Below are 27998 nucleotides of genomic sequence, written 5' to 3' on the forward strand. Positions count from 1 at the left end.
AGAGAAAAGAGCTGGCAATTATCCGACAGCTGAGCAGCCAGCCAGGGGCTGACTGACAACTCATGGGGCCCCCGGGCAATAGGAGATTATGGGGCTCCCAGACAATCAGAGATTATGGGGCCACACAGTATACACAAACACACACATACAGTATACAATCATACAGTATACACATACATGTACACACAGTATACACAGACATGTTTCTATTGGCTGAGAAGGTACTGGAGAGGTGGGGCAGCTATAATCTCGGGATTTTTAGACCAAAAGGATGTCGGTAAGGGACATTTCAGAGACAGATGTAAAAAAAAAAACACACATTTTTACATACTGTCCCTGGTTTTACTGAGGCTGGCAACCCTTATGGGGCCCCCTAGTGGCATGGGGTCCTCGGGCAGTGCCCGAGTGGCCCAATGGTCAGTCCGCCCCTGCAGCCAGCCCAGAGAAGGAAGGGCTAAACCAGCCATAAAGTTAAAAGTTATAATAAGTTAAAAGGTGATAATAAGTGGCTTCAGTCAAACACTAGCCATGAGTGAAAGAAATTTTTTTGTGTTATCAATCATATTCTCTGAAAATGGGCAAGAAATCAAATTCTGCCAGGGTATGTAAACTTATGAGCACAACTATATATATATATATATATATCTCTGTATGTATGTATGTACGTACGCACGTATATGTATGTATATATATATACATACATATACATATATACACACACACATACACACACAGTATCTCATAACAATCTCACATTTTTGTAAATATTTTGTTATATCTTTTCATGTGACAACACTGAAGAAATGACACTTTGCTACAATGTAATGTAGTGAGTAAACAGCAAAATATCAAAATAACTCAACACACAGCCATTAATGTCTAAACCGCTGGCAAATAAAGTGAGTACACCCCTAAGTGAAAATTTCCAAATTGGGTCCTATTAGCCAGTTTCCCTCACTGGTGTCATGTGATTTGTTAGCATTACAAGGTCTCAGGTGTGAATGGGGAGCAGGTGTGTTAAATGTTAAACGTGCTCAGCGTCATATCCAGAGGTTGTCTTTGGGAAATAGATGTATGAGTGCTGCCAGCATTGTTGCAGAGGTTGTAGGGGTGGCGGGGGCATCAGCCTGTCAGTGCTCAGACCATACGCTGCACAGTGCATCTGTGTGGCTGCAGGCATGTACTGGCCATTGGGACTACCGGGAGTTTCCCGGTGGGCCGATGGCTCAGTGGGACACTCTGATGTAAGGGGGCTGGTGATGGGACACTCTGATGTAAGGGGGTGCTGATGGGACACTCTGATGTAAGGGGGTGCTGATGGGACACTCTGATGTAAGGGGGTGCTGATGGGACACTCAAAATGTAAGTGGGCCGGTCTGGATGAAGTCCAGGGCCAAATTTATGTCCCAGTCCAGCCCTGTGTGGCTGTCATCCCAGAAGGAAGCCTCTTCTAAAGATGATGCGCAAGAAAGCCTGCAAACAGTTTTCTGAAGACAAGCAGACTAAGGACATGGATTACTGGAATCATTTTGTGTGGTCCGATGGGACCAAGATACATTTATTTGGTTCAGATGGTGTCAAGCATATATATATATATATATATATATATATATATATATATATATATATATATATATATATATATATATATATATAGCACTCTGCTCCTAATGAGCAGACGCTAATGTTTTTGTAAATTTAAGTTTGTCTGAAGCTGCAGTTTGGCTCAGACCAATTATGTCAAAGTTCTGGTTTTTGTACCAGTTCAGCTGGGTTGTGCTAGTTTCCACTTGGCCGTGGGTGTCGCTGTCACCACCGGTAAGTGTTGGAAATGCAACAGGCTGAATGCATTGGGTGCCCCTTTTACTCAGAATAGCCCAGTGGGAGTGGTTCACCCACTGTGCATTCTGGGTAAGGGTACTTAAGCTACAGGCACCTCATGACCTCATGGTCCTCCTGGCCTGAGGTGTGTGCTGCCTTTCTCTATGTCTCAGGGCTGGCTGGTCTCAGACCTTGCAACTGAAAGAATGGGCCCAAAAGTCTTGGGACCTACCGATCCAGGGGTGGTCCTGTGCTTTCTTGCCTGCGGGGAGAAGCCGAGCAACTGGAGAATCCAGGGGAGGGCTTTTTCAAAAGAGGACCAAGCACCAAGGTATCTCTGGAAGAGCCTGGAGACTCAGTTGGAGGATGCATCCCGGGTCACCTACCACACAGTATCGCCGGAACGGCTGAAAGAAACTGGTACTGTGTGACAGCTATTTCAATTTACAACAAATTGCTGGTTGTACTTTCCTGTGGCAGAGGATTACACAATGACTCAGTTGAATTGATAAGTCTGTGGCAGAGACTTTGTTCGAGCATCTCACCGACTGCTAGGTCAGTGAGAGGGGCCTATCCGGTGGTTGCTAGATCCAGTCTGTGGAAGCTGTTTGACCTCTGGATCAAGGAGATACCTCTAACCTGCAATTTCCAGGTACCTGAACTCTCCTTAACCCTCTATCCCTCTATTGCAAAACTTCTTTATTTCAAATAAATCTTTGGAAAAAAGTGTCGGAGCTAACATTCTTTAATCCACTCTACCACGGGACCCCTAAGACGGACACAGTGAGCAGGTGAGGTAATGTTAAGCCCAATAAAAAACAGCAGCTCCTTCGGGGGTAAGTGCTACATATATATATACACACACACACACACACACACACACACACACGTACATATATATATATATATATATATATATATATATATATATATATACATACATACACACAGTGGATATAAAAAGTCTACAAAACCCTGTTAAAATGTCAGGTTTCTGTGATGTAAAAAATGAGACGAAGATAAATAATTTCAGAACTTTTCCACCTTCAATGTGACCTATAAACTGTACAACTCAGTTGGAAAAACAAACTGAAACCTTTATTTTAATTTTTTATTTTTTTTGGGGGGGAGTAAAAATAAACTAAAATAATGTCATTGCATAAGTGTGCACATCCTCTTATAATTGAGGATTAATCACATTCAAACGTATGTTAAATAGGAGTCAGTACACACCTGCCATCATTTAAAGTGCATCTGATTAACCCCAAATAAAGTTCAGCTGTTCTAGCAGGTCTTTCCTGACATTTTCTTAGTTGCATCCTACAGCAAAAGCCATGGTCCGCAGAGAGCTTCCAAAGCATCAGAGGGATCTCATTGTTAAAAGGTATCAGTCAGGAGAAGGGTACAAAATAATTTACAAGACATTAGATATATCATGGAACACAGTGAAGACAGTCATCAAGTGAAAAAAAAAGTGTCACAACAGTGACATTACCAAGAACTGGATATCCCTCCAAAATTGATAAAAAGACAAGAAGAAAACTAGTCAAGGAGGCAGCCAAGAGGCCTACAGCAACATTAAAGGAGCTGCAGGAATATCTCACATGCGCCACACTGGCTGTGTGGTACATGTCACAACAACCTCCAGTATTCTTCATATGTCTGAGCTATGTGGTAGAGTGGCCAGACAGAAGCCTTTTCTTATGAAGAAAAACATCCAAGCCCGGCTAATTTTGCAAAAAAACATCTGAAGTCTCCCAAAAGTATGGGGGGAAATGTGTTATATTCTGATGAAATCAAGATTGAACTTTTTGACCATAATTCCAAAAGATATGTTTGGTGCAAAAACAACACTGTATAACAGCAAAAGAACACTATACCCACCGTGAAGCATGGTGGTGGCAGCATCATGCTTTCAAGCTGTTTTTCTTCAGCTGGAACAGGGGCCTTAGTCAAGGTAGAGGGAATTATGAACGATTCCAAATACCAGTAAGTATTGGCACAAAGCCTACAGGCTTCTGCTAGAAAGCTGAACATGAAGAGGAACTTCATCTTTCAGCATAACAACGACCCAAAGCATACATCCAAATAAACAAAGGAATGGCTTCACCAGAAGAACATTAACGTTTTGGAATGGCCCAGCCAGAGCCCAGACCTGAATCCAATTGAAAATCTGTGGTGTAATCTGAAGAGGGCTGTGCACAGGAGATACCCTCGCAATCTGACACATTTGGAGTGTTTTTGCAAAGAAGAGTGTCAAGATGTGCCATGCTGATAGACTCATACCCAAAAACACTGAGTGTTGTAATAAAATTAATAGGTGCTTCAACAAAGTATTAGTTTAAGGGTGTGCATACTTATGCAACTATATCATTTTATTTTTACTTCTAGCCCCGTAAAAGATTTCAGTTTGTTGTTCAACTGAGTTGTACAGTTTATAGGTCACAATAATGGTAGAAAAAGTTCTGAAATTATTTACACAGAGGTGTGTGGAGATGATCGTCGGAGAACATGTTCTCCACCGATCATCTCTGTTTCATAAACCATTAAAGTGGAAGTAAACCCATCGATTTAAACAGTTAAAAGGAAAAGGCATGCCGGGAATGCTAACTGCACATTGGCTGTGCTCTCAAACCATCCAATGGCTGGTGTCATAACGAATCACATGTGCAGCACCATAGCAGTTGAAGATTAAACAGAGGCAAAGATGGCAGCTTCCTTGGCTGAAAACGATAGGGGAGTTTACTTCCACTTTAATGGACTGAGATCAGCGGAAATCGCGTTCACAATTTCATAAAACGGACATCATGGAGTGACCATCTTTTTGTGGCAAGCAGTTTGCCTTATTATCAGGTTAGTTGTGTTACTACTTGGTGTAAAAGTATAGCATAGTAACAACATCAAACAAGTAATAATATGGATTTGATTTTTTAAAAAATGCATTTAGCTACGGGCATATCTAAACAAAGCAGTTCATGTTAGGCTGATAAGCATTTAAAAAAAAAAAAAAAGATATTAAAAAAAACAAGATACATTGCCTTTAATATGATAAAAAAACTATCTGCATTAAGGCTGGGTTCACACTGCTGCGGGGGGAGATCCGGATGTGATTCGCACCGCAAATCACATCCGATCTCCGTAGCGCTGCGAGTTCAGCCATACAGATAGTATGGCTGAACTCGCAGCGGTCCCGCAGCAAACTCGCACGGGACCCTTTTTTGGGTCCGCAACGGAATCGGATCGCATGGGGGTTCACACCATGCGATCCGATTCCTGTGCGAGTCGGAAGATCGCACTGCGATATGCCGACGGATCTGGGGGTGTCATTAACATAACATTGACACCCCCAGCCGTCCGCATAGGGCAGTGTGAACTGCCGGCGGGAGGTATGCGATGCGGGAAAACGCCGCGGATTCGCGGCGTTCCCGCATCGCAGCAATGTGAACCTAGCCTTAAAGTGACAACATCATTTTAATGACATTTTCAAATCATATCTCAACAAATCAGAAACGGAAAAAACTTTGCTCCCTTAAAACATTAGCAGCTTATCTTTCTCTATTTCATGTATCAGTTCTAATGTCTGCCAATGATGTTAAAACAGGACAAGCATAAACAATATGTAATATTTCATATTATTCACTAAAATCAATAATAAATAAAGAAAAAAAATTGTGAGTTCACCAACACATGATTACAATATTCCCCTCACCGACAAGGCAATCAAGGGATGAAGATGTTGTGTGAAAAGGGAGAGGCTGGTGTATAGGATGCAACGTGTGCCTATAGGCTCCAGTTTTAAATCCAGCATTAATATTAGGCATACAAAAGGGAAAGTAAATTACCTTTTAGTCTAACAGTTTTCATATTGGAGCATTCACATCTTCAAAGGACTGTGATAATCAGAGCTGACGGCTAGAAAAAAGCTATTAAGCATGTTATTCCCTTTTCAAATACGATGCAGATTGACAATCACTTTGTCTGTCACTGAAAATATAAGCCCTGTCCAATATAGACTCTCCCTCGTGCTTGGTGTAAATTTACCAATGTGTCGCAATATGAGGCCGTTGCTATCTAGTTATCTAAACTGAAAATTGCATTTCTATCTCTTCAAGTATTCCAGTCTAGGTGGAATAAGATGATGTTATGAGCTCAAGTTAGACAGTGTCAGCGTGATTTATAGCTCGCAGTCCTAGAATTTATTTTTTCTGTGAAGCATAATGAAGCAGTTCAGCATAACAAGTAATGTGCACTATAAATATTTATAGGTTCTAACGAGGAACCTCAGCCTATAGAACTTCAGGAACAATCTTTGCAACAAAAAGCACCGAATGTGTATTTTTTCTAGAATATTGCTGAATAACAGATATACAATATTGAGCAGAAATACAACTCGAGTTAGATGTTGCAAATTGTATTCTCTCAAAACATAGAAAGGATGGTATAGGCCCAATTCACTATTTTAACTGGTGAGTTTGAGTGAGAGCCAGAGATGGCATCACAAAATAGCGAATATAGAGAATCACTGGCAAAAAAAAAATGAACAGCTAGTTTTTCAACTTAGAACAGAGAGGACTAGAGCCATAGCAGAGCAGTTGCCAATAGAAAGCATATCGCTTGCCTTATTTAAAGGATGATGGGTTTCTATGGGCAGCTATTTAGCATATGCCCCAATTTTCTTTGCACCAGGTTTTTTAAATTACATTTTATAAATCTAAAATAAACAGGGCATTCCACGTTAGCTGAAACACTACTAGGTGACCCGTTGGAGACTTACAATCACCAAAGATGGTTAGAGATCCCCCTGCCAGCAGTAAGGGATGCAACACCTTGTCCTTTCTCACATCATTGAATTGGTGGGACCTACTACAGTCTCCTTCATATCTACAGTAACCTAATACATAGATGCACTGTAAGGAGAACAGTTATTTTCTTATTACAAAAATAATCTGCTTACACAGAGGTGTGTTTTCTTATTTTAGTGTAGACTTCAGGTAAAATCAGTGAGCCAATCACACAAGTAGGAAATGACATTTCTGGGGTGCATTCCGTACACCATCTGTGTACAGAAGACCTCCGGGCTGCCATATTTCACAGAATTTTACAGAATAATTCAAAGCTGCAGATTGAAAAAGAAATGCAATTGTATATGCTATATCCAGGGGCGGACTGACAACTTATGGGGCCCCCGGGCAATAAGAGATTATGGGGCCCCCAGGCTTACAGATGGCCGCCACGTGGCAGCCATTTTATTTTTTTAGAGGAGGGGCACCAAGCTCGGCGATATGCAGGGTGGCAGGAGACCTAGAGCTGGTGACTCAGTAAAGGCACCATGAGCCTCTCATGGGCAGTGCCACCTTAACATCATGGGCCCCTGGGCAAAATACTGCACTGGGACCCCTACCAGGGAGATGATGATCTGTGGCGAACAATGGGCATGGTCAATGGAAGAGTCTTAACCACTTCAGCCCCGGAAGTATTTACCCCCTCCCTGACCAGAGCACTTTTTGCGACTGCACAATTGCGCAGTCGTGCGAGGTTGTACCCAAACAAAATTGATGTCCTTTTGTTCCCACAAATAGAGCTTTCTTTTGTGGGATTTTTAGTTTTTGCGCTATAAACGAAAAAAGGCAGACACTTTTTTTTAAAAGCAATATTTTTTACTTTATACTATAAAAAAAAAGTAAGATAGATAGATATACACACACACACACACACACACACACACACACACACACACACACACACACACATTTTTTTTTTCCACAGTTTAGGCCAATATGTATTCTTCTACATATTTTTGTTCAAAAATAAAACATAAAAATCACAATAAACGTATATTGATTGGTTTGCACAAAAGTTATAGCGTCTACAAAATAGGGGATAGATTTATGGCATTTTTATTATAATTTATTTATTTTTTTACTAGTAATGACGGCGGGACTGCGACATTATGGCAGACAGATTGGACACTTTTGACATGCCCTACGGCAGAGCCCCCAGAGTGCCACCTTCCATGAATATTCCCTTACACACACACACACACACACACACACACACACACACACACACACACACACACACACACACACACACACACCTTTGCAGCTTGGTGAGGTAGGCAGCTGGCGGGCAAGGCCTTTAAAAAAAAAAATAAAGCCACATGTTGCAGGCTCTGAACTGCACATGTGCTGTCGTAGAGCCAGCGGAATAGTGAACTGCAGTGGTTGGCCTCAGATCGGGCAGTGGGGCATATGAATAAAAGCTGTGCACCATGTTATCACTGCACAGGTGTGCACCCAGACCTGCCTTGCTGCCTGATCCGAGGTTGAGCTCAGCAGTGCGCCAATCAGATGGCTCCGAATGACAAGGGCATTTTTCACGGGCACAGGATTGTTGGATCAAATTCTGTTGAGCGGCAGTGAGCACACATGGATCATACAGTATACACACACGCATGCCAAGTACACACAGATGCACAGTATATACACAAACACATGCATGCACAGTATATATACACGCATGCACAGTAACACACAGACACGTGCACAGTATACTTACAGACACACACACACACAGTAGTGCACAGTATACACATACGCCTGCACAGTATACACACACACACACACACAGTATAGACACAGACACATGCCTGCACAGTATATATACACACACACACACACACACACACACACACACTGTATATATATATATATATATATATATATATATATAAAACACACACACAGTATATATAGATACACACACACACACTATATATATATATATATATATATATATATATAACACACACACAGTATATATAGATACACACACACACACACACACACACACACACAGTAGTGCACAGTATAGACACAGACACATGCCTGCACAGTATATATATGCACAGTACACATACAGTATACACAGTACACACACCAGCACTTTTTACCCAAAAAAGTCTGATGAAACACACTGCTGCCTCCATCTCCTGGCATGCTGGGACTTGTAGTACCCCAGCAGCTCACAGACACAGGAATAGTAATGCATGGGAGGGGACTGTGCTTGTGTACTGGTGGGCAGGTACTGAGTAGGGAGGTGTAGCAGAGATTGGGGGGGAGACATTGAGCACATGTACTTCCTCCAGAAGCAGTTCACTTATCCTCAGACAAACGATCTAACTGCTTCAGAGACAGGAAGAGCCCTGCTTGAGCAAACACAGCCTCCCCCCTCCCCCTTGCTGACAAGGGTAAACCACTCATAATAATACATTCAGCTCAGTTGCTTACCTTCTATCAGGCTGCAGGCTGTCCCCTCCGTCTTCTTCTTCTCTCCTCCAGCTGTCAGCATCTCCTGCTCATATCTCAAATAAGCCGCGCTGAAGAAGGGGGTGGGTACACTGTTTTCCCATTGGCTGAGGAGGCAGTGGAGAGGCGGGGCAACTACAATCTCGGGATTTTTACATTAAAAGTATTTCGGTAAGGGACATTTCAGGGACAGAAGTAAAAAAAACACAGATTTTTTACATACTGTCCCCGTTTTTTATTATGGCTGACAACCCTGATGGGGCCCCCTAGTGGCCGGGCCCTCGGTCCGTGACCGAGTGACCGAATGGTCAGTCCGCCCCTGGCTATATCATATATATTTCTCATTCATGAAAGTGGAATCACCCTTTAATTTTCTCATTCATATATATATATATATTAGGGATGAGCTTCGTGTTCGAGTCGAACGTACGTTCGACTCGAACATTGGCTGTTCGTCTGTTCGGCGAAATCCGAACTCTTGGTCTGTTCGCGTCAAAATTCGTGTGGCGCGCACGGCCCACAATGCACTGCGATGGCGCAGTGCATTGCTGGCTCGTGATTGGCCAAGCATGCACTGTGACCCCGCATGCTTGGCCAATCGCAGCGCCAGCAGCGAGGAGAGCCATGATTGGCCACAGGCTTCCTGCCTGTGGCCAATCATAGCTCAGGCTGTGTAGTGCACGCCCCACACTATATAAGGCCGCCTTTGTGTAGTGTGTTGGCATCTGAAGCAGTGGGTGTTCTGTGTACCTTCAACACAGTTACACACCAATCGTTTTTGGCTGATTTCCTATCTTGCTCTTGTGTAGTGGTTATTGTCTGTGCCCTGACCGCAGTATACACCACTATATTCACCTCACCTATATAGCTAGTGATCTAGCTTTAATAATAGAGCTTGCAGTCAGTAGTGTTAGGAGATAGTGCGTGCTGTCTGCGTGCTCTGTACCCAGTACATACCGCTATAATCCACCTACATAGCTGTTCTCTATTTGAGCCCAATTGCCATCTGCAGGAGTTATTGGAAGTTGTGTGTGCTTCCAGCACAGCACAGTATACATCTGTATATACCCCTTTCACTCTGCTGTTTTCTGGTTATTGTCTGCGTGCCCTGACCGCAGTATACACCGTGATATTCACCTCACCTATATAGCTAGTGGTCCATCTTTAATAATAGAGCTTGCAGTCAGTAGTGTCAGGAGATAGTGCGTGCTGTCTGCGTGCTCTGTACCCAGTACATACCGCTATAATCCACCTACATAGCTGTTCTCTATTTGGGCCCAATTGTCATCTGCAGGAGTTATTGGAAGTTGTGTGTGCTTCCAGCACAGCACAGTATACATCTGTATATACCCCTTTAACTCTGCTGTTTTCTGGTTATTGTCTGCGTGCCCTGACCGCAGTATACACCGTGATATTCACCTCACCTATATAGCTAGTGGTCCATCTTTAATAATAGAGCTTGCAGTCAGTAGTGTCAGGAGATAGTGCGTGCTGTCTGCGTGCTCTGTACCCAGTACATACCGCTATAATCCACCTACATAGCTGTTCTCTATTTGGGCCCAATTGTCATCTGCAGGAGTTATTGGAAGTTGTGTGTGCTTCCAGCACAGCACAGTATACATCTGTATATACCCGTTTATCTCTGCTGTTCTATAAAAAAGGCATCTGCAGGAGTTAGTGGGTGTTGTGTGCCTCCAGCACAATATAAACTACCCAACTACTGTTTTACCCAACTCCCTTCAGGCCATTACCATGTCTGGAAGGCCAGCAAGGAGAGGCAGACAGGCGCGAGCCGATAAAAGAGGGCAAGCAGGCTCTGTGTCTAGAGACAACAGTGCTGGTCGTGGACGCGGTGCATTGTCATCAGCACGTGGCCATGGGACATGCTTGTCCTTCTTTTCTGCAGCTGGACATGTTGAACCGCAACATGCCAACGACTTGGAAGAGTGGATGACCAAGCCCTCTTCATCCTCCTCATCCTCTCTCACCCAGTCTCAGGGTAGTAGCAAAGCAGCTGCCAACGCATCGTCTTCCCTCCTCTCAATGTCATCATCAGTGACTCCTTCCCTAGACCCACCACGTCCTCCTGAGGAGTCTCCTGAACTCTTTGAGCACAGTGTTGGGTACATGCTCCAGGAGGATGCCCAGTGTTTGGTGGGCTCTGATGATGACACTCAGCTAGAGGAAGGCAGTAGCGTGAGCGCAGAGAGAGGGGATGCTCAAGAAGGACAGCAATCTGGCAGTCATGTTCCACAAGCTGCAGCATACTGCCAGGTTTGCTACAGCGATGAAGAGGGAGGGGATGATGAGGGCACTGACTCCACGTGGGTGCCTGGAAGGAGGGAGGAGGAGGAGGAGGAGGAGGCACATGTCCAACGAGGCAGGATGCCCTCCGGGGGCCAGCTTAAGGGCAGCACACCGACTGAATCACACCGCAGAGCTCCGCCTGCGCAGAGCGCTTCCTCTGCGCATTATTCTAAAAGTTCTTTGGTGTGGGCCTTTTTTGAGACGAGTGCATCAGATCGCACCGCTGCTATTTGCAACATATGTCTCAAGCGTATCTCACGTGGCCAAAACATCAGCCGCTTGGGCACCACATGCTTGACCAGACATATGTTGACCTGCCATGCAGCTCGTTGGCAAGCGCACCTCAAAGACCCACACCAAAGAACAAAGCTGACCTCTCCTTGCTCCTCATCAGCTGGCATCTCCAACCCCACTAGACCTTCAGTCCTCTCTGAAACCTGCTCTGAGAGGAATGAAGGTGTAGAATTAGGTGTGTCACAGCCAAGTGCTTCCGGGAACTCTGCTAGTGGTACATCCACATCCGATTATAGCAGGCAAATGTCCCTGCCCCAGCTGCTGGACCGGCGGAAGAAGTTTACTCCCAGCCATCCACATGCCCAGCGGTTGAATGCTAGCTTGGCTAAATTGCTAGCACTTCAACTGCTGCCTTTTCAGTTGGTATACTCGGCCCCCTTCCATGAGTTTGTACAATGTGCGGTTCCTCAGTGGCAGGTCCCCAAACGCCACTTTTTCTCACGGAAGGCGATTCCGGCTCTCTACCGGCATGTGGAAGGCAATGTCCTTGCCTCGCTGGACAGGGCGGTCAGCGGTAAGGTGCATATTACCGCTGACTCATGGTCCAGCAGGCATGGACAGGGACGTTACCTGTCTTTCACGGCCCATTGGGTCACTCTTCTGGCTGCTGGGAAGGATGCAGGACAAGGTGCAGTAGTGTTGGAGGTTGTTCCGCCACCACGCCTCCAAAATGCTACTATTGGTTGTGACACACCTCTCTCCTCCACCCCCTCCTCTTCTTCTTCCTCCATGGCCTCTTCCAGTGCTCTGTCCTCAGAACCAGCGGTGCTCCGTAGGCGTTCCAGGGGCTACGCAAGTACGCAGGCAAAACGATGCCATGCCGTGCTTGCGCTGGTTTGTTTGGGGGACAGGAGCCACACTGGGGCGGATGTTTTGTCAGCTCTGCAGGGGCAGGCCGAGAGGTGGTTGACGCCACGCCAGCTTAAGCCAGGAATGGTGGTTTGCGACAATGGCACCAACCTCCTCTCCGCCCTCCGACAGGGACAACTGACCCATGTGCCCTGTGTAGCTCACGTCCTTAACCTGGTGGTGCAGCGGTTCTTGGGCAGGTACCCCGGCTTACATGATGTCCTGAAGCAGGCCAGGAAAGTCTGTGTGCATTTCCGCCGATCATTTAATGCCTGTGCTCGGCTGGCTGAGCTCCAAAAGGAGTTGAACCTGCCCAAGAACCGCCTTATATGTGAAATGACCACCAGATGGAACTCAACATTGGCCATGCTGCAGCGGCTGCACACGCAGCAGAGGGCCATCAATGAGTACCTGTGCGACTACGGCACCAGGACAGGGTCAGGGGAGCTTGGTTTTTTCTCACCACGCCAGTGGGGCATGATCAGGGATGCATGCACTGTCCTGTCACCGTTTGAGGAGGCCACAAGGATGGTGAGCAGTGACAGTGCATGCATCAGTGACACTGTACCTCTTGTCCACCTCTTGGAGCATACGCTGTGTGGAATAATGGACAGGGCACTTGAGGCAGAACAGAGGCAGGAAGAGGAGGACTTCCTTGCCTCTCAAGGCCCCCTTTATCCAGACAGTGTTCCTGCTGTGCCACCCATCACACAGGAAGAGGGTGAGGAGGAGGAAGAGGAGGAGGAGGATGATTGTGTCAGCATGGAGGTGGAGGCTGGCACTCAGCATCAGCATCAGCAGCAGCAGTCTTGTAGGGATGATTTACAGTCCCAAGAAACACGTGGACTTGTACGTGGCTGGGAGGAGGTAGCTGCGGATCATGTTGTCCTTAGTGACCCAGAGGACTCCGGACCGAATGCCTCAGCTAACCTACGCTGCATGGCCTTCCTGATCCTGCAAAGCCTGCGGAAGGATCCTCGTATTCTTCGGATCAAGGAGAGGGACCATTACTGGCTGGCCACTCTCCTTGATCCACGGTACAAGGGTAAGGTTGCCGACCTTATCTTGCCATCGCAGAGGGAGCAGAGGATGAGACATCTCCGGGAGGCCTTGCAGAAAGCTCTGTGCAACGCGTTCCCAGAGACTGGGAGGTCACAAACTCCTGGTCCTGGACAACGTGTTGCTGAGGCATCAGTCAGAAGGAGCGGTGGAGAAGGTGGCCGTCTGACTGATGCTTTCAGACAATTTTTTAGTCCGCAGCCCCAAGGTATGATTGGTTCCAGCACCCATCGCCAGCGTCTAATTTACATGGTGCAGGAATACCTAGGGGCAAGGTCAGACTTGGACACCTTTCCCACTGAAAATCCTCTGGCTTACTGGGTCTTGAGGATGGATCACTGGCCAGAGCTTGCACAGTATGCAATTGAGCTACTGGCCTGTCCTGCATCCAGCGTTCTTTCGGAACGCACCTTCAGTGCTGCTGGTGGCTTTGTTAGCGATCACAGGGTGCGCCTGTCCACCGAATCAGTTGATCGACTGACCTTCATCAAGATGAATCAGTCTTGGATCACCCACAGCTACCAAGCACCTGAAGCTGATGTAACCGAATCATTTTTTTGGAAATACCACATCCCTTCAAGACTGCCTATGCTGATGCTGAGTGACTGTCCTGTTATGTTGATTGTCTATCCTCTTCCTCCTCCGCTGATATGTTGGAAGAACATTTTTGGTTCTGGGTGATGCCAGCAGCCCAATTTTTCTGCCCCTGTTTAACAGGGGCGTTTAATTACAATTTTTGATGCAATGCTTTGCAGCAGGGCTAATTCCTGCAATAAAACTAGAGTATATGGCAGAGGTTGGAGTGTGGTGGCACCAGCACCAGTGCCTAAGTCCCAATTTTTCTGCCCCTGTTTAACAGGGACATGTAATTACAATTCTTGATATAATTTTTCACAGGAGGGCCCCTTCCTGTGCCCACCCAGAGTAACGGTGAGGACTTATAGTGTTGTGGCACCAGCACCACAACCACCAAAGGTCAATTTTTCTACCACTGTTCAACAATGGCATGCAATTACAATTCTTGATATAATCGTTCACAGCAGGGCGCTCCAGCGCCCACCAAGAGTCACTTTGAGGGCTTACAATGTTGTGGCAAAACCAACACCTTGTTCCGCCATTTCTGCAGAGCATATAGGGCAGGCCCCTACTTTCAAACATCCAATTTACAAACATCTCCTACTTGCAAACGGAAGGAGACAACAGCAAGTGAGATGAAAAAAGATGGACGACAAAACAAATTATACAGGGGTGATAACCCTTCCCTATGTTTTCCAAAAAGCTTAAAAATAGTTTTTTTGACTGGAGCTACACTTTAAAAATGTACCAGTTGAAAATTACAAACAGATTCAACTTAACACAACAAACCTACACAGTCCCTGTCTTGTTTGCACCGCCTGTATACTGCTGTTCTGAGTATATAGGGCCTGGGGGCCACACGCATTTCCTTTTTTTAATATGGGTACGGGGTTCCCCTTAATATGCGTACAAGACCCAAATAGGCTGGTAATGGGCAGGGAGGGCTACCCATGCCATTTTTCTCAATGATTTTCAACCATATTGCAGGAACCAGATATAACATTAAAACCGCAAGCAGTTTTAAATGGTGTTATTTCCGTTTAATGTCATTTTGTGCAGGGACTGTTCTAAACACGGGAAACACGTGGCACTTCACAGGCATACTACAGACACCCCCCAGGCACCATATTTAAAGGAATATTTCACTTTTTTTTTCACTTTAATCGTCATTAAAATCAGTGCTCCCGCCAAAACGGCCGTTTTTAAAAACATTTTAGGCATTGACCCATGTCCCCTGGGGCAGGAGCCAGGTCCCCAAACCCTTTTTAGGACAGTATCTTGCATATTAGCCATTAAAATTAGCACTTTCCATTTCGAACGTTCGAGTCCCATAGACTTCAATGGGGTTCTAACGTTCGTAACGAACGTGGGGTCCGTTCGAAAGTTCTGGTGCGAACCGAACCGGGGGGTGTTCGGCTCATCCCTAATATATATATATACAGTGCCTTGCGAAAGTATTAGGCCCCCTTGAACTTTTCAACCTTTTGCCACATTTCAGGCTTCAAACATAAAGATATAAAATTTTAATTTTTTTGTGAAGAATCACCAACAAGTGGGACACAATTGTGAAGTGGAACGAAATCTATTGGATAATTTAAACTTTTTTAGCAAATAAAAAACTGAAAACACTCAACACACAGCCATTAATGTCTAAACTGCTGGAAACAAAAGTGGGTACACCCCTAATGGAAAATGTCCAAATTGGGCAAAAAGGGTCAATATTTTGTGTGACCACCATTATTTTCCAGCATTCCCTTAACCCTCTTGGACATGGAGTTCACTAGAGCTTCACATGTTGCCACTAGAGTTCTCTTCCACTCCTCCATGATGACATCATGGAGCTAGTGGATGTTAGAGACCTTTCGCTCCTCCACCTTGCGTTTGAGGATGCCCCACAGATGCTCAATAGGGTTTAGGTCTGAACATATGCTTGGCCATTCCATCACCTTTACCCTCAGCTTCTTTAGCAAGGCAGTGGTCATCTTGGAGGTGTGTTTGGAGTCGCTATCATGTTGGAATACTGCCCTATGGCCCAGTCTCCGAAGGGAGGGGATCATGCTCTGCTTCAGTATGTCACAGTATATTTTGGCATTCATGGCTCCCTCAAAAAAAACTGTAGCTCCCCAGTGTTGACAGCACTCACGCAGCCCCAGACCATGACACTCCAACCACCATGCTTGATTGTAGGCAAGCCCCACTTGTCTTTGTACTCCTCACCTGGTTGCCGCCACACATGCTTGACACCACCTACGTTTATCTTGGTCTCATCAGACCACGGGACATGGTTCCAGTAATCCGTGACCTTAGTCTGCTCATCTTCAGCAAACTGCAGGCTTTCTTGTGCATCATCTTTAGAAGAGGCTTCCTTCTGGGATGACAGTCTTGCAGACCAATTTGATGCCGTGTGCGGTGTATGGTCTGAGCACTGACAGTCTGACACCCACCCCTTCAACCTCTGCAGCAATGCTGGCAGCACTCATACGTTTATTTACCAAAGACAACCTCTGGATATGAAGCTGAGCAGGTGTACTCAACTTCTTTGGTCAACCATGGCGAGGCCTGTTCCGAGTGGAACCTCTCTTATTAAAAGGCTGTATGGTCTTGGCCACCATGCTGCAGCTCATTTTCAGGGTCTTGGCAATCTTCTTATAGCCGAGGCCATCTTTACGTAGAGCAAAAATTCTTTTTTTCAGATTCTAAAAGAGCTCTTTGCCATGAGGTGCCATGTTGAACTTCCAGTGACCAGTATGAGAGAGTGAGAGTGATAACACCAAATATAACACACATTCACACCTGAGACCTTGTAACACTAACAAGTCACATGACACTGGGGAGGGAAAATGGCTAATTGGGCCCAATGTGGACATTTTAACTTAGGGGTGTACTCACTTTTGTTGCCAGCGGTTTAGACATCAATGGCTGTGTTGAGTTATTTTGAGGGGACAGCAAATTTACACTGTTATACAAACTGTACACTCACTACTTTACATTGTAGAAAAGTGTCATTACTTCAGTGTTGTCACATGAAAAGATATAATAAAATATTTTAAAAAATGTACTCACTTTTGTGAGATAATGTATGGTATAACAGTAATGTATTATTTATCAGTTTGCTGTGTAATTTCTTCAATGTTGTCACATGAAAAGATATAATAAAATATTTACAAAAATGAGAGGGGTGTACTCACTTTTGTGAGATACTGTATATACAAGAGGAAGGGAAGTGACATTTTTAATTCTTTGCCAAAACTAGAGTTGGGCTTCAACAAGAAAAAGTATATCTGATAGCATGCCTGCTTTTTTATTTATCCTGTTACTTGTTTAGAACATAAGATTATTAATTTGTATTATGTTATATGTTGCTTCACAGTGCATGTTGGCAACATTGCGGCAATACTACCTACATAACTGTATAACTGTATTCCAGTAGCTGACTTATAGTGGTTGATTTACTAAAAGAAAATAGGTTGGTCAATTTGCTAGGGCATTTTCCCTTAGCTTAGTTAATGTAGTGACAACTCTACAAAGAATACCCAATCTAATCAAGTTTCACCTCATTCACTAAGCTAAGGGAAAAGTCCCTTGCAAAAGGAACAGCCTATTTGCCTTCAGTAAAGCAGCCCCAAAGTGTGGTAAAACAAACAGGGAAACATGATGTGGTCAGAGTATTTAACCTCTAGGGATCCGCGCTATAGCCAAATGACGGCTACAGCGCGGACCTGCTTTGCCGGGACACGTCTATTGACGTCATCCCGTGCACGAGCGGCCTGAGGGGCGCGTGCGGCGCGCTCTGTGATCAGCGAGTCTATGAGACTCGCCTGATCATAGATCGGAGCAAGGGGTCGATCCTGACCCCTTACCACGTGATCAGCTGTCAGCCAATGACAGCTGATCATGTGATCACAATAGAGCCGGTAATCGGCTATTTTTCCTCCTCACGCTGACAGTGCGAGGAGAAAAAAAAAAGCCGATCACCAGCGGCCATGAGAGGGACTTCAGTCCCGATCACGGCCAGATCATCAGTGCCCACCTGCCCCCTGCCAGTGCCACCTAAGTAAGGGAAAAAGTGAAACTCATCAGTGCCACCCATTAGTGCCCACAGTGCCACCCAGTAGTGCCCACAGTGCCACCTATCAGTGCCCACAAACTGCCGCAAAAACAGTGCTGCACCTCAGTGCCACATATCCGTGCCCATCAGTGTCATCTACCAGTGCCCATCAGTGCTCAGCAGTGCCGTCCATCAGTGCCCAGCAGTGCTGCCCATCAGTGCCCAGCAGTGCCACCTATCAGTGCCCATCAGTCCCATCAGTGGTACCTATCAGTGCCCATCCGTGCCACCCATCAGTGCCACTCATCCGTGCCACCCATCCGTGCCATCTTATCTGTGCACATCTTTGCCCATCAGTGCCGCCTTATCTGTGCCCATCAGTACTGCCTTATCTGTGCCTATCGGTGCCACCTTATCTGTGCCTATTAGTGCCACCTTAACTGTGCCTATCAGTGCCCACCAGTGCAGCCTATCAGTGCCCACCAGTGCCGCCTCATCAGCGCATTTCAATGAAGGAGAAAAATGACCTGTTTGCAAAATTTTATAACAAACTATTAAACATGATTTTTTTTTTTTTTTTGCATCTTTTTTTGTTTGTTTAGCAAATAATAAAACTCCCAGCTGTAATTAAATACCACCAAAAGAAAGCTCTATTTGTGGGAAAAAAATGATGAAAATGTCATTGGGGTACAGTGTTGTATGGCCGCGCAATTGTCATTCAAAGTGCATCAGCGCTGAAAGCTGAAAATTGGTCTGGGCAGGAGGGGGGGTTTAAGTGCCCAGTAAGCAAGTGGTTAAAGTGTTACTAAAAGTAAAGTGTTACTAAACCCGTAACAGTAAAATCAGTCTGTATATGCAGTAAAGCATGCTTGTTATACTCACGTGTGGAACCTAAAGGGTTAATACATACTTAACCTCCCTGGCGGTATGATTCAGTCTGGAATAAGGTGCTGAAAGCGGTACAATTATTTTGCATGGAAATCTGGCTTTTATTTTGTAGTCCTGTAATTCTTAGGAATAACGCTCTGAAATCTCTTCAAACCAGAGTCTAGCGGACATCCCGGGTATGATAAAGTTTATAATATAATAAAGAATAATAAAAATTATTCAATAATGTAATCAAATCCAAAAAAAAACTGAAAAAGGGACATGTTTTGGTTGCTATGAAAGAAAGAAAACAGAAGCAGAAAAAACAGTATTTATAATATAAAAGTGCATGCAGGGCATTGCACAGACCACTAGGGACAAAGGGGGTGTGTAATTTTTTAATACAGCACTGTAATCTGTAAGATTACAGTGCTGTGTGTGTTTTGTGTGTTTTTACTTTTTTTAATTTGCCGCCGTTCTCCGCTCCCGTGCGTCGTAACGTCGCAGGGAACGGAGCTCGGCGGCATTCGGCACTGTGAATCGAGCGGAGGACAGCTCGATCACACAGCGCGGAGGACATCGCTGGATCCAGGGGACAAGGTGAGTAACTCTCCCTGTGTCCTCCCCTGCATCGAGCGATGCGATCCCGAGTCTGGCTCGGGGTTACCGCTTATGTAATTAAAATCCCAACCCGAGCCAGACTCGGGATTACCGCTAGGAAGGTTAATGTATTGTGTAAAAAGGCAGTTTGATCATGTCCCCTGCTTCCAACGTCCCCAAACCCTCTCCTGATAGAACAGAGTCTATAGGACAAACTGCACATGCTCAGTTTGGTGTGTATTGCTAGAGAGTTTTTTTTTTTTTTTCTTGAGCGGGAACATGTGATCAGCACAGGGCCAATCAGCACTGTCCAGACAGAGGGTCATCCTCATGAGACAATCACGGGAGCATGAAAACTCTTCCTACAAGCTTTAACCACACACACTGATAGAGGTCACAAGACTGCTCTAACTTCTGATGAAAAAAGATATTTAGTAGTTTATATTACTAAAACTATTGAATTTCCATGTTCTGTGTACTGTGGGAGACCATATATATTAAACACAGGGTCCTGGGTTTAGTAACACTTTAATTGCAGTTTACATAAAGTGAACATGATCTGCAAGTCAGCAGTATAGCACTTCTTTTAATACAATCCCAGTAATGCTGCAAAATGTTCCTGACATACTTGATTGACACATCTATCGCAGCATGTTGGGAACACAGTGTATTGCATTAGAATAATACCAGACATTATTCTTATACAACCTGCTACTCAGTACCCCACAAAAAACAGAAAAATAAAACATTCCACATCAAAATGACATTGAAATCATGAAATATCCAAAAATGCTGGAAGCAGCAACACACAACTCACTGAGTTGTTATCAGAAAAATATGACAGCCAAAACCCACATTCTACTCAAAGGATAGTTCATAATGCCAAATATATTTCTAGCTAGCTATATTTAAAATCCTAGCAAGAATATTTTTGTGCTCATCAGTTAGATCTAAGTCAGAGTAGAATATATATATATATATATATATATATACCCAGTTCAGCAAACTGTATTTGAGTAGTAATATTCTCAAGCATAATCATTTTGTTACTTACCCTTCAGTTTACTAGATCTAACCAAATACATGCCACAAGCTCTTGTGCAACCACTTTTCCTATCCTGTCCAATGCATAATGTATGCCTTGGATGTCCTGTCTTGCACCAAATGCAAAATAAAGAAAATACAGCTTTGTGGAGAGGGAACTTCCCACCCTTTCAACTAGATATACTGTGACATCTCAGATGTGCTGAAAAGAAAATTTCAACTACAAACTGTCATAGCTCCACTACATCAGCCCTTAAAGTGAACTAATGGGCAAAATATAGAAAATACATGATTATGTGATGCAGTCCATCACAGGCATTATACAACATTTTTTTCTCCATCCTGCAACAGTTTTATTACTTGTTGATCCTGACAATTGATACATTATCTTTCTACTTCCTTTAACAGAGTGACAACACCTTTTGTTCTGCAGGGAAATCACACAACAGTATTGTTATTGTAGTTGTAGTGCCATGATGGGAGATAGCACATGTTGACATTAGACATGGGATCAGGCGGGAAATCCACATTTTCACTCCCAATTTGTGTGCATCTTCAAAATTTGGCTTTTACAGGGGTGACATCACCCCATCTGATGAAGGCAAGATCAACACATTTATGACATACTAATGTCCCATATTGCCTTCAGTTTATCCAAGTCAAACCTTGTAAGTTCTTGAGTTGTGTATGTTATGGTTTTAAACATGCCTGTTTTACAAAAAAAATGATATTTCTACTGTCAAACATAAAAAATGTTATACACCAAAGATGTTGGTGTGTTAAAAAAAAAACTTTTCTAATGCACATGTGAATGTGCTTTGAGTAAAATGTTTTATACTCAACAATGTGTGGCTTTTTCTTTCAATGCTCAATACCAGTTTTTTGAGTAAGTTGGTGTAGTTTATAGTGACAATGGGGGTATTCACTAAAGGCAAATCCACTTTGCACTACAAGTGCAGTGAAAAGTGGATTTGCCTTTAGTAAATAACCCCCACAGTGCTCTAAAATTTGCCCCAATCACGCCATTTTAGGGACTCAAAACAATTAATTAATGGAGCTGAAAAGGATGATTATTTTATCATTAATGCATTACATACATTAACAACAAAAACAAGGTGTGTGTGTAGCAGACCCACAACATAATAGTTAGCTGAAGAAGAGATTGTCACCTCATGCATCAAATAAATTACGTTTGCACTATTGAAGAAAATGGCCAGAAAAAAAGGCCATTGGAGAACCTAGGAGACAGATAAAAGAAACACAAGCAGCAAATCAAATGAAATATGAGTTCAGTTTATACCAAATACATTTATTTAAAAAATGTTTCACACATTGTCTGGCATATCAATGGCCCCCCTACCCGCAAGATACCCAACATACTTCTGTCTAACTTCATGGGCGATTTGGGGGGGCAAGCCAGGACGACCAGGTTCAAGTGTCGTCAGATTTGTATTTTGAAATCCAGCCCCAGCCCCAACTGAGGCCACATAGATTGTTGCAGCAGGCAAGTACAAAATAATTCAGTTTATATTCCGCCATGTGTATTGCTGTCAGAAATAAGCGGAACCGGCTGGCCATTATTCCGAGCGCTTTCTTCACGACTCTTCTGACCCTGGCCAGCCAGTAGTAAAAAACCCTCTGCTCTGGGGTGAGGGTCTTCAGGGTGAACGGCCACACCAGATGATCACCCATCCCAAACGCTTCATCAGCGACGAACACAAACAGAAGACCACCCACATTGTCTTCTGCAAGTGGTAAGCCCAAGCTGCCATTCCTGAGCCATCTGTAGAACACCGTCTGGGTGATGACTCCACCATCCCACATCCGGCCATTCTTCCCCACATCCACCTACAAAATCTCGTATGTTGCCGACATCACCGTCAACATCACAATACTATTAAACCCCTTATAGTTATAATAGTATGACCCCGAGTTGGGGTATTCTTGGCCAATATAAGTATAACATTTATTTATATGAGTATTTTAAGACAAAAGTGTAAGGTCCACTTATCCGATTCCTCACCCCCTCTGATGGCCCATTGTAAAAAATTTAGGGGACAGGGATGTTTTGGACAGGTAACCCTCTCCACTCCATTGGGAGATGAATGCATAAATAACGTGTGTTACTTTGGCCAGCCCCTCCTTACTTACACTACTGACAGCCTACTGGACAGGTAAGAAGTGTCATAATACACAAATATGAATACACACTGTACAAATCAAAGCACATTTTTACATTCTGCAATTATCTTTCAAGCTAATAGGAGAACAAAACTTTAAACAGTATCATTGGAAAGTATTCAGACAGGCCCTTGCACTACATGCTTTGGTGAATTCATCCATAAATCTGAACACAAAATAGGTAGGTATAGTGTGTATGGGTTTGGCAAAGTCAGCAGATAGAGTATTGATATCGGTTGACTTAGAAGTTGGGGGGGAGGGAGGATTCCAAATGAGTTTGCCCCCCCCCAAAAAAAATCCTATTGCACTCTGCTTGAATTTAAGGACAAAAATAACATTTAAATACATTTTAGGGGGTGTTTAAGGTAAGCACTACAATGGATCTGACAAAATACATATTTAAATGACTAGGCTAGGTGTGTATGGGCCCAGGATTGCATGCTGGGGAGGTTAGTAAAGGCAAATATGCATGAAGGACAAAAAAGGAACTTTAAAAGCTTCCAGCATGCATGAGGATAAAGAGAACATTCATAGCATATTACAATCATGGTAATTAGGGAATAATGAAATAAATACAATACATTAACAAAAATTTAAAACATAGAATGTGACGTTAAAGGATAAAACTTACATTAATATAGTCCTTCTACAGGACCTGAATGATGGCAGAACAGGTCTCTAAAATGATTCCCAGAGCCTGGGGGGGATGCCTGTCGAGAACTTGATGTCCTGCAGACTTCTACCCGTCAACAAATACCGCAAGGTGGTGACAAGCCTTTGTTCTGGAGTGATGGCTTGCCGCATACAGGTGTCTTGCTTGGTAATATAAGGGGACAGCAAAGTCAATAAATGGTGAAAAATGGGATCCGTCATCCGGAGATAATTCCTGAAATCATCAGGATTATTCTCCTGGATCTCCCGCAACAAAGGCACGTGGCAGAATTGGTCATGCTGGAGCAACCAATTCTTCGTCCATGAACTCCTCCTCACCCTGTTCATGGACTGGACTTGGGTCAAAGAAAGAACTCCAACACCAAGCCCCTGCACAGCACGAACTCTACGATGAGTATGTACCGGCAACATGGCTACAAAACGGTGGGCTGGTCAGAACGAACTAACATAATGCACTAAAAATCAGAAAGGCCTGAGAAGAACAATCTGAAAATCAGAAATGAGCCGACAAGAACGCACTGAAAAACAGATACGAACTGACAACACGCACTGAAGAACAGATACGAACCCACAAGCACAAACTGAAGAGCAGTAACAAACTGAAAAACACGAGGCTGAAAAGCACGAATTGTCTCTTATCAAAACTTCTACTAACACAAGATTAGCAGAAGGAGCTCAATAGGTGGCACACTTGGTATTGAACTTCTTTTTTAGTGCCGTGGTACGTGTTGTATGTCAGCGTGTTCTTGGCGATTGGAATTTCCGACAAAATTTGTGTGACCATATGTATGCAAGACAAGTTTGAGCCAACACTTGTCGGAAAAAAATCCACGGTTTTGTTGTCGGAATGTCCGATCGTGTGTACAGGGCACACCTCTAGCTTAAGCTAACCTGAATGAAAAAAAACTAACAGATTCCTCCATTCACACACAGTGGATAGTCGGATCTCTTCCACTGAAACATTGTATTCTGACAGCGGCACCTGCTGCTGTCAGAATACACTGATCAGTCGTTGCAGCTGATTGGCTGCAACCACCAATCCATGGAAGGGATAACCACTCACTGATCGGTATACATCCGGTCCTTCCTGAACTGGCCAAATTTTGATCAGTGTATGACCAGCTTCATACTTCTAAAGTTATGTCACCGGCTTTTACTTTCTTTTGAAAAAAAAGAAAGTAAAAGGTGATATTTGTAAGCAGGTACAAACGAGGCCAAGGATAAATCCAAGGGAAAAACCAAGCTTAACTGACCACCAGGCCACAGACAACCATTTAACCTCTCAAACCGTATGCATTAAAAGCAGGGGTTTAGTCTGCACACATTTGCAAATACATGTGTAAGCCACAGAGCCTCATCAAGGCACCCTGGTATCTGTTGTACCTTACTGCAATAGCCAGACTAAACCCCCGCTTTTAATCCATACGTTTAGACAGGTTATTTGGTTGTCTGCGGGCTGGTGGTAAGTTAAACTTGGTTTTTCCCTTGGATTTATCCTTGGCCTTGTTTGTACCTGTTGTTAGCCTTCCAATGCTTCTTACTGCAATAGCCAGCAATAGATGGGAGCAAGTGGCATCTTTTTTGTATCACTGTCGTGTTTTTTGGTCAGGCAATGCACTAACACCTTTGCAGCCATTGTGCTATATGCTGGGTGTTTAGTGTGCCCCTATACCTTTAAAGCGGGAGTAAACCCGCTGCCATTTTTTGTTTTTAGACCTGCAAGGGAAAAGGCATAATGAGCTCCCTTGGCGCCCGATCCATGCCGAGGAAGCTGACATGTTCGCTCGGCGTGTCTTCCGGGTATCGCAGCTCCGGCGCTGTGAGTGGCCAGAGCCATGATATCTTCACTCTCGCGCATGCGTGCAGGAGATTTCTTTCAGGCAGGGTCCGGCGTCTGCCGGGCTTTCAGCCGAAAATCCCCTGTGTGCATGCGCTGCTGCAGTTAACGGCTCATTCCGAGGGGAATATCTCCTAAACCATACAGGTTTAGGAGATTTTTTTTACCTACAGGTAAGCCTTATTATAGGCTTACCTGTTGGTAAAAGAAAAAAAAAAAACACTATACAACCTCTTTAAGAAGGGGTGGCTCCCCTTCAGTCCACCTGCTATCACCTATCCATCAGAATCCATGTGCCTCAACTGTGGGGACACTTATAAATTAGTATCAGGTACCAAAATACTAGGATACCTTGATGAGGTTCTGTGGCTTATGCATGCATTTGCAAATGTGTGCAGACTAAACCCATGCTTTTAATGCATACAGTTAGACAGGTTATTTGGTTGTCTGCGGGCTGGTGGTAAGTTAAGCTTGGTTTTTTCCCTTGGATTTATCCTTGGCCTTGTTTGTGCCCGTTGTTAGCCTTCCAATGCTTCTTACTGCGACAGCCAGCTATAGATGGGAGCAAGTGGCGTCTTTTTTGTATCACTGTCATGACATTTGTAAGCATCCCAGCAGTGTTATATTGTTTATTCCACCCTCTTCGGCTGTCACTTTTCCTGGACAGCTTTGTCTGCATGTGTATGCTGAGACAAATAAAAATAAAGTAATGTGAACTAGAAAAAGGAAATTTATATGCGGATTACTATCATTATATATATTAACCCCATAGTGACATTAGAATATTATTTATCATTATTCAGGATTTATATAGCGTTGACAGTTTACGCAGCGCTTTACAACATTAGGGCAGACAGTACAATTACAACACAATTCAATACAAGGGGAATCAGAGGGCCCTGCTCGTTACAGCTTACAATCTAGGAGGGAGGGTCAAGTTATACAAAAGGGTAATAGCTGTAGGGGATGAGCTAATGAAGAAAATTGTGCAGTTGTTAGATGGAGGCAGGAAAGGCTTCTCTGAAGAGGAAAGTTTTCAGGGATCGCCTAAAAGTGGATAAATTTGGACACAGTCTGACAGATTGGGGTAGCGAATTCCAGAGGATGGGCGAGGTTCGGGAGAAGTCCTGGAGGCGCATATGGAAGGAGGTGATGAGGGATCTAGAGAGCAGGAGGTCTTGGAAGCAACAAAGAGGGCGATTAGGTTGGTATTTTGAGACTAGGGTAGTGATGTAGCTGGGGGCAGAGTTGTGGATGGCTTTGTAACTTATTGTTAATATTTTGAATTTAATTCATTGGGCAAGTGGCAGCCAATGGAGGGATTGGCAGAGAGGGGTAGCAGACACTGTGCGGTTTGTAAGGTGGATAAGTCTGGCAGCAGCATTCATGATGGACTGAAGGGGGGAATAGTCTATTTAAAGGTAAGCCAATGAGGAGGGAATTGCAGTAGTTAAGGAGAGGGATAACCAGGGAGTGAATCAGGAGCTTTGTGGTTTCATTGGTTAGAAAGGTACGTCGTTTAGAGATGTTGTGCAGGTTGAGGCGGCAAGCTTTGGAAAGTGATTGGATGTGGGGTCAAAAAGTAGAGTTCAGAGTCCAGGATGACACCTAGCACGCTGACATGTTGGGATGGGTGGATGGTTGTGCCATTGCTCTTGACAGATAAGTCAGGGGAAGAGGCACGTGGGGGAGGAAATATTATAAGTTCGGTTTTAGACAAGTTGAGTTTGAGGAAATGGTGTGACATCCATACAGATATGTCTGTTAGTAAGTTAGTGATGCGTGAGGAGACTGATGGAGTGAGTTGAGGGGTGGAGAGATAGATTTTTGTGTCGTCAGCGTAGAAAAGATATTGAGAACCGTGAGAGGCTATCAGCTGACCCAGGGCAGAGATGTAGATTGAAAATAAAAGAGGTCCAAGAACAGAACCTTGGGGGACCCCGACGGACAAGGGAAGAGGAGTGAAGGAAGTAGAATTGTAAGTTACACTTAAGGTGCGTTGGGATAGGTAGGATGAGAGCCACTAAAGAGCACAGTCATGAAGACCAAGGGAGTAAACTTTTTTGAGGAGGAGGGGGTGGTCAACCATGTCAAAGGCAGCTGAAACGTCCAGAAGTAGGAGTGCAGACTAGTGGCCGTTGGTTTTTGCAGTTAGTAGGTCATTTGTGAGTTTTAAAAGAGCAGTTTCTGTGGAGTGTTGAGGGCGAAATCCAGATTGAAGGGGATCAAGAAGGTTATTCTTAATGAGGTGGACACTCGGTTGTAAACAAGGCGTTCAAGGAGTTTTGAGGAAAAGGGGAGCAAGGAGATAGGGCATAGGTTGTTAAGATTGGTAGGGTCCAATGACAGCTTTTTAAGTATGGGGGTGAACAGTGCATGTTTTAGAGCATTGGGGAAAATGCCAGAGGTGAGGGAGAGATTGAAGATGTGAGTTAGAGAGTGTAGGATAAAGTTAGAGGGCGACCGTAGTGTTTGAGAGGAAATAGGGTCCAGGGGGCAGAGGGTTAGGTGGGCATTAGAAATACATTATTGTTGT

Source organism: Lithobates pipiens, unplaced genomic scaffold (assembly GCF_037356315.1).
Source record: "Lithobates pipiens isolate NorthernLeopardFrog02 unplaced genomic scaffold, aLitPip1_a1.2 Scaffold_19, whole genome shotgun sequence".
In the NCBI taxonomy this organism is placed as follows: Eukaryota; Metazoa; Chordata; class Amphibia; order Anura; family Ranidae; genus Lithobates; species Lithobates pipiens.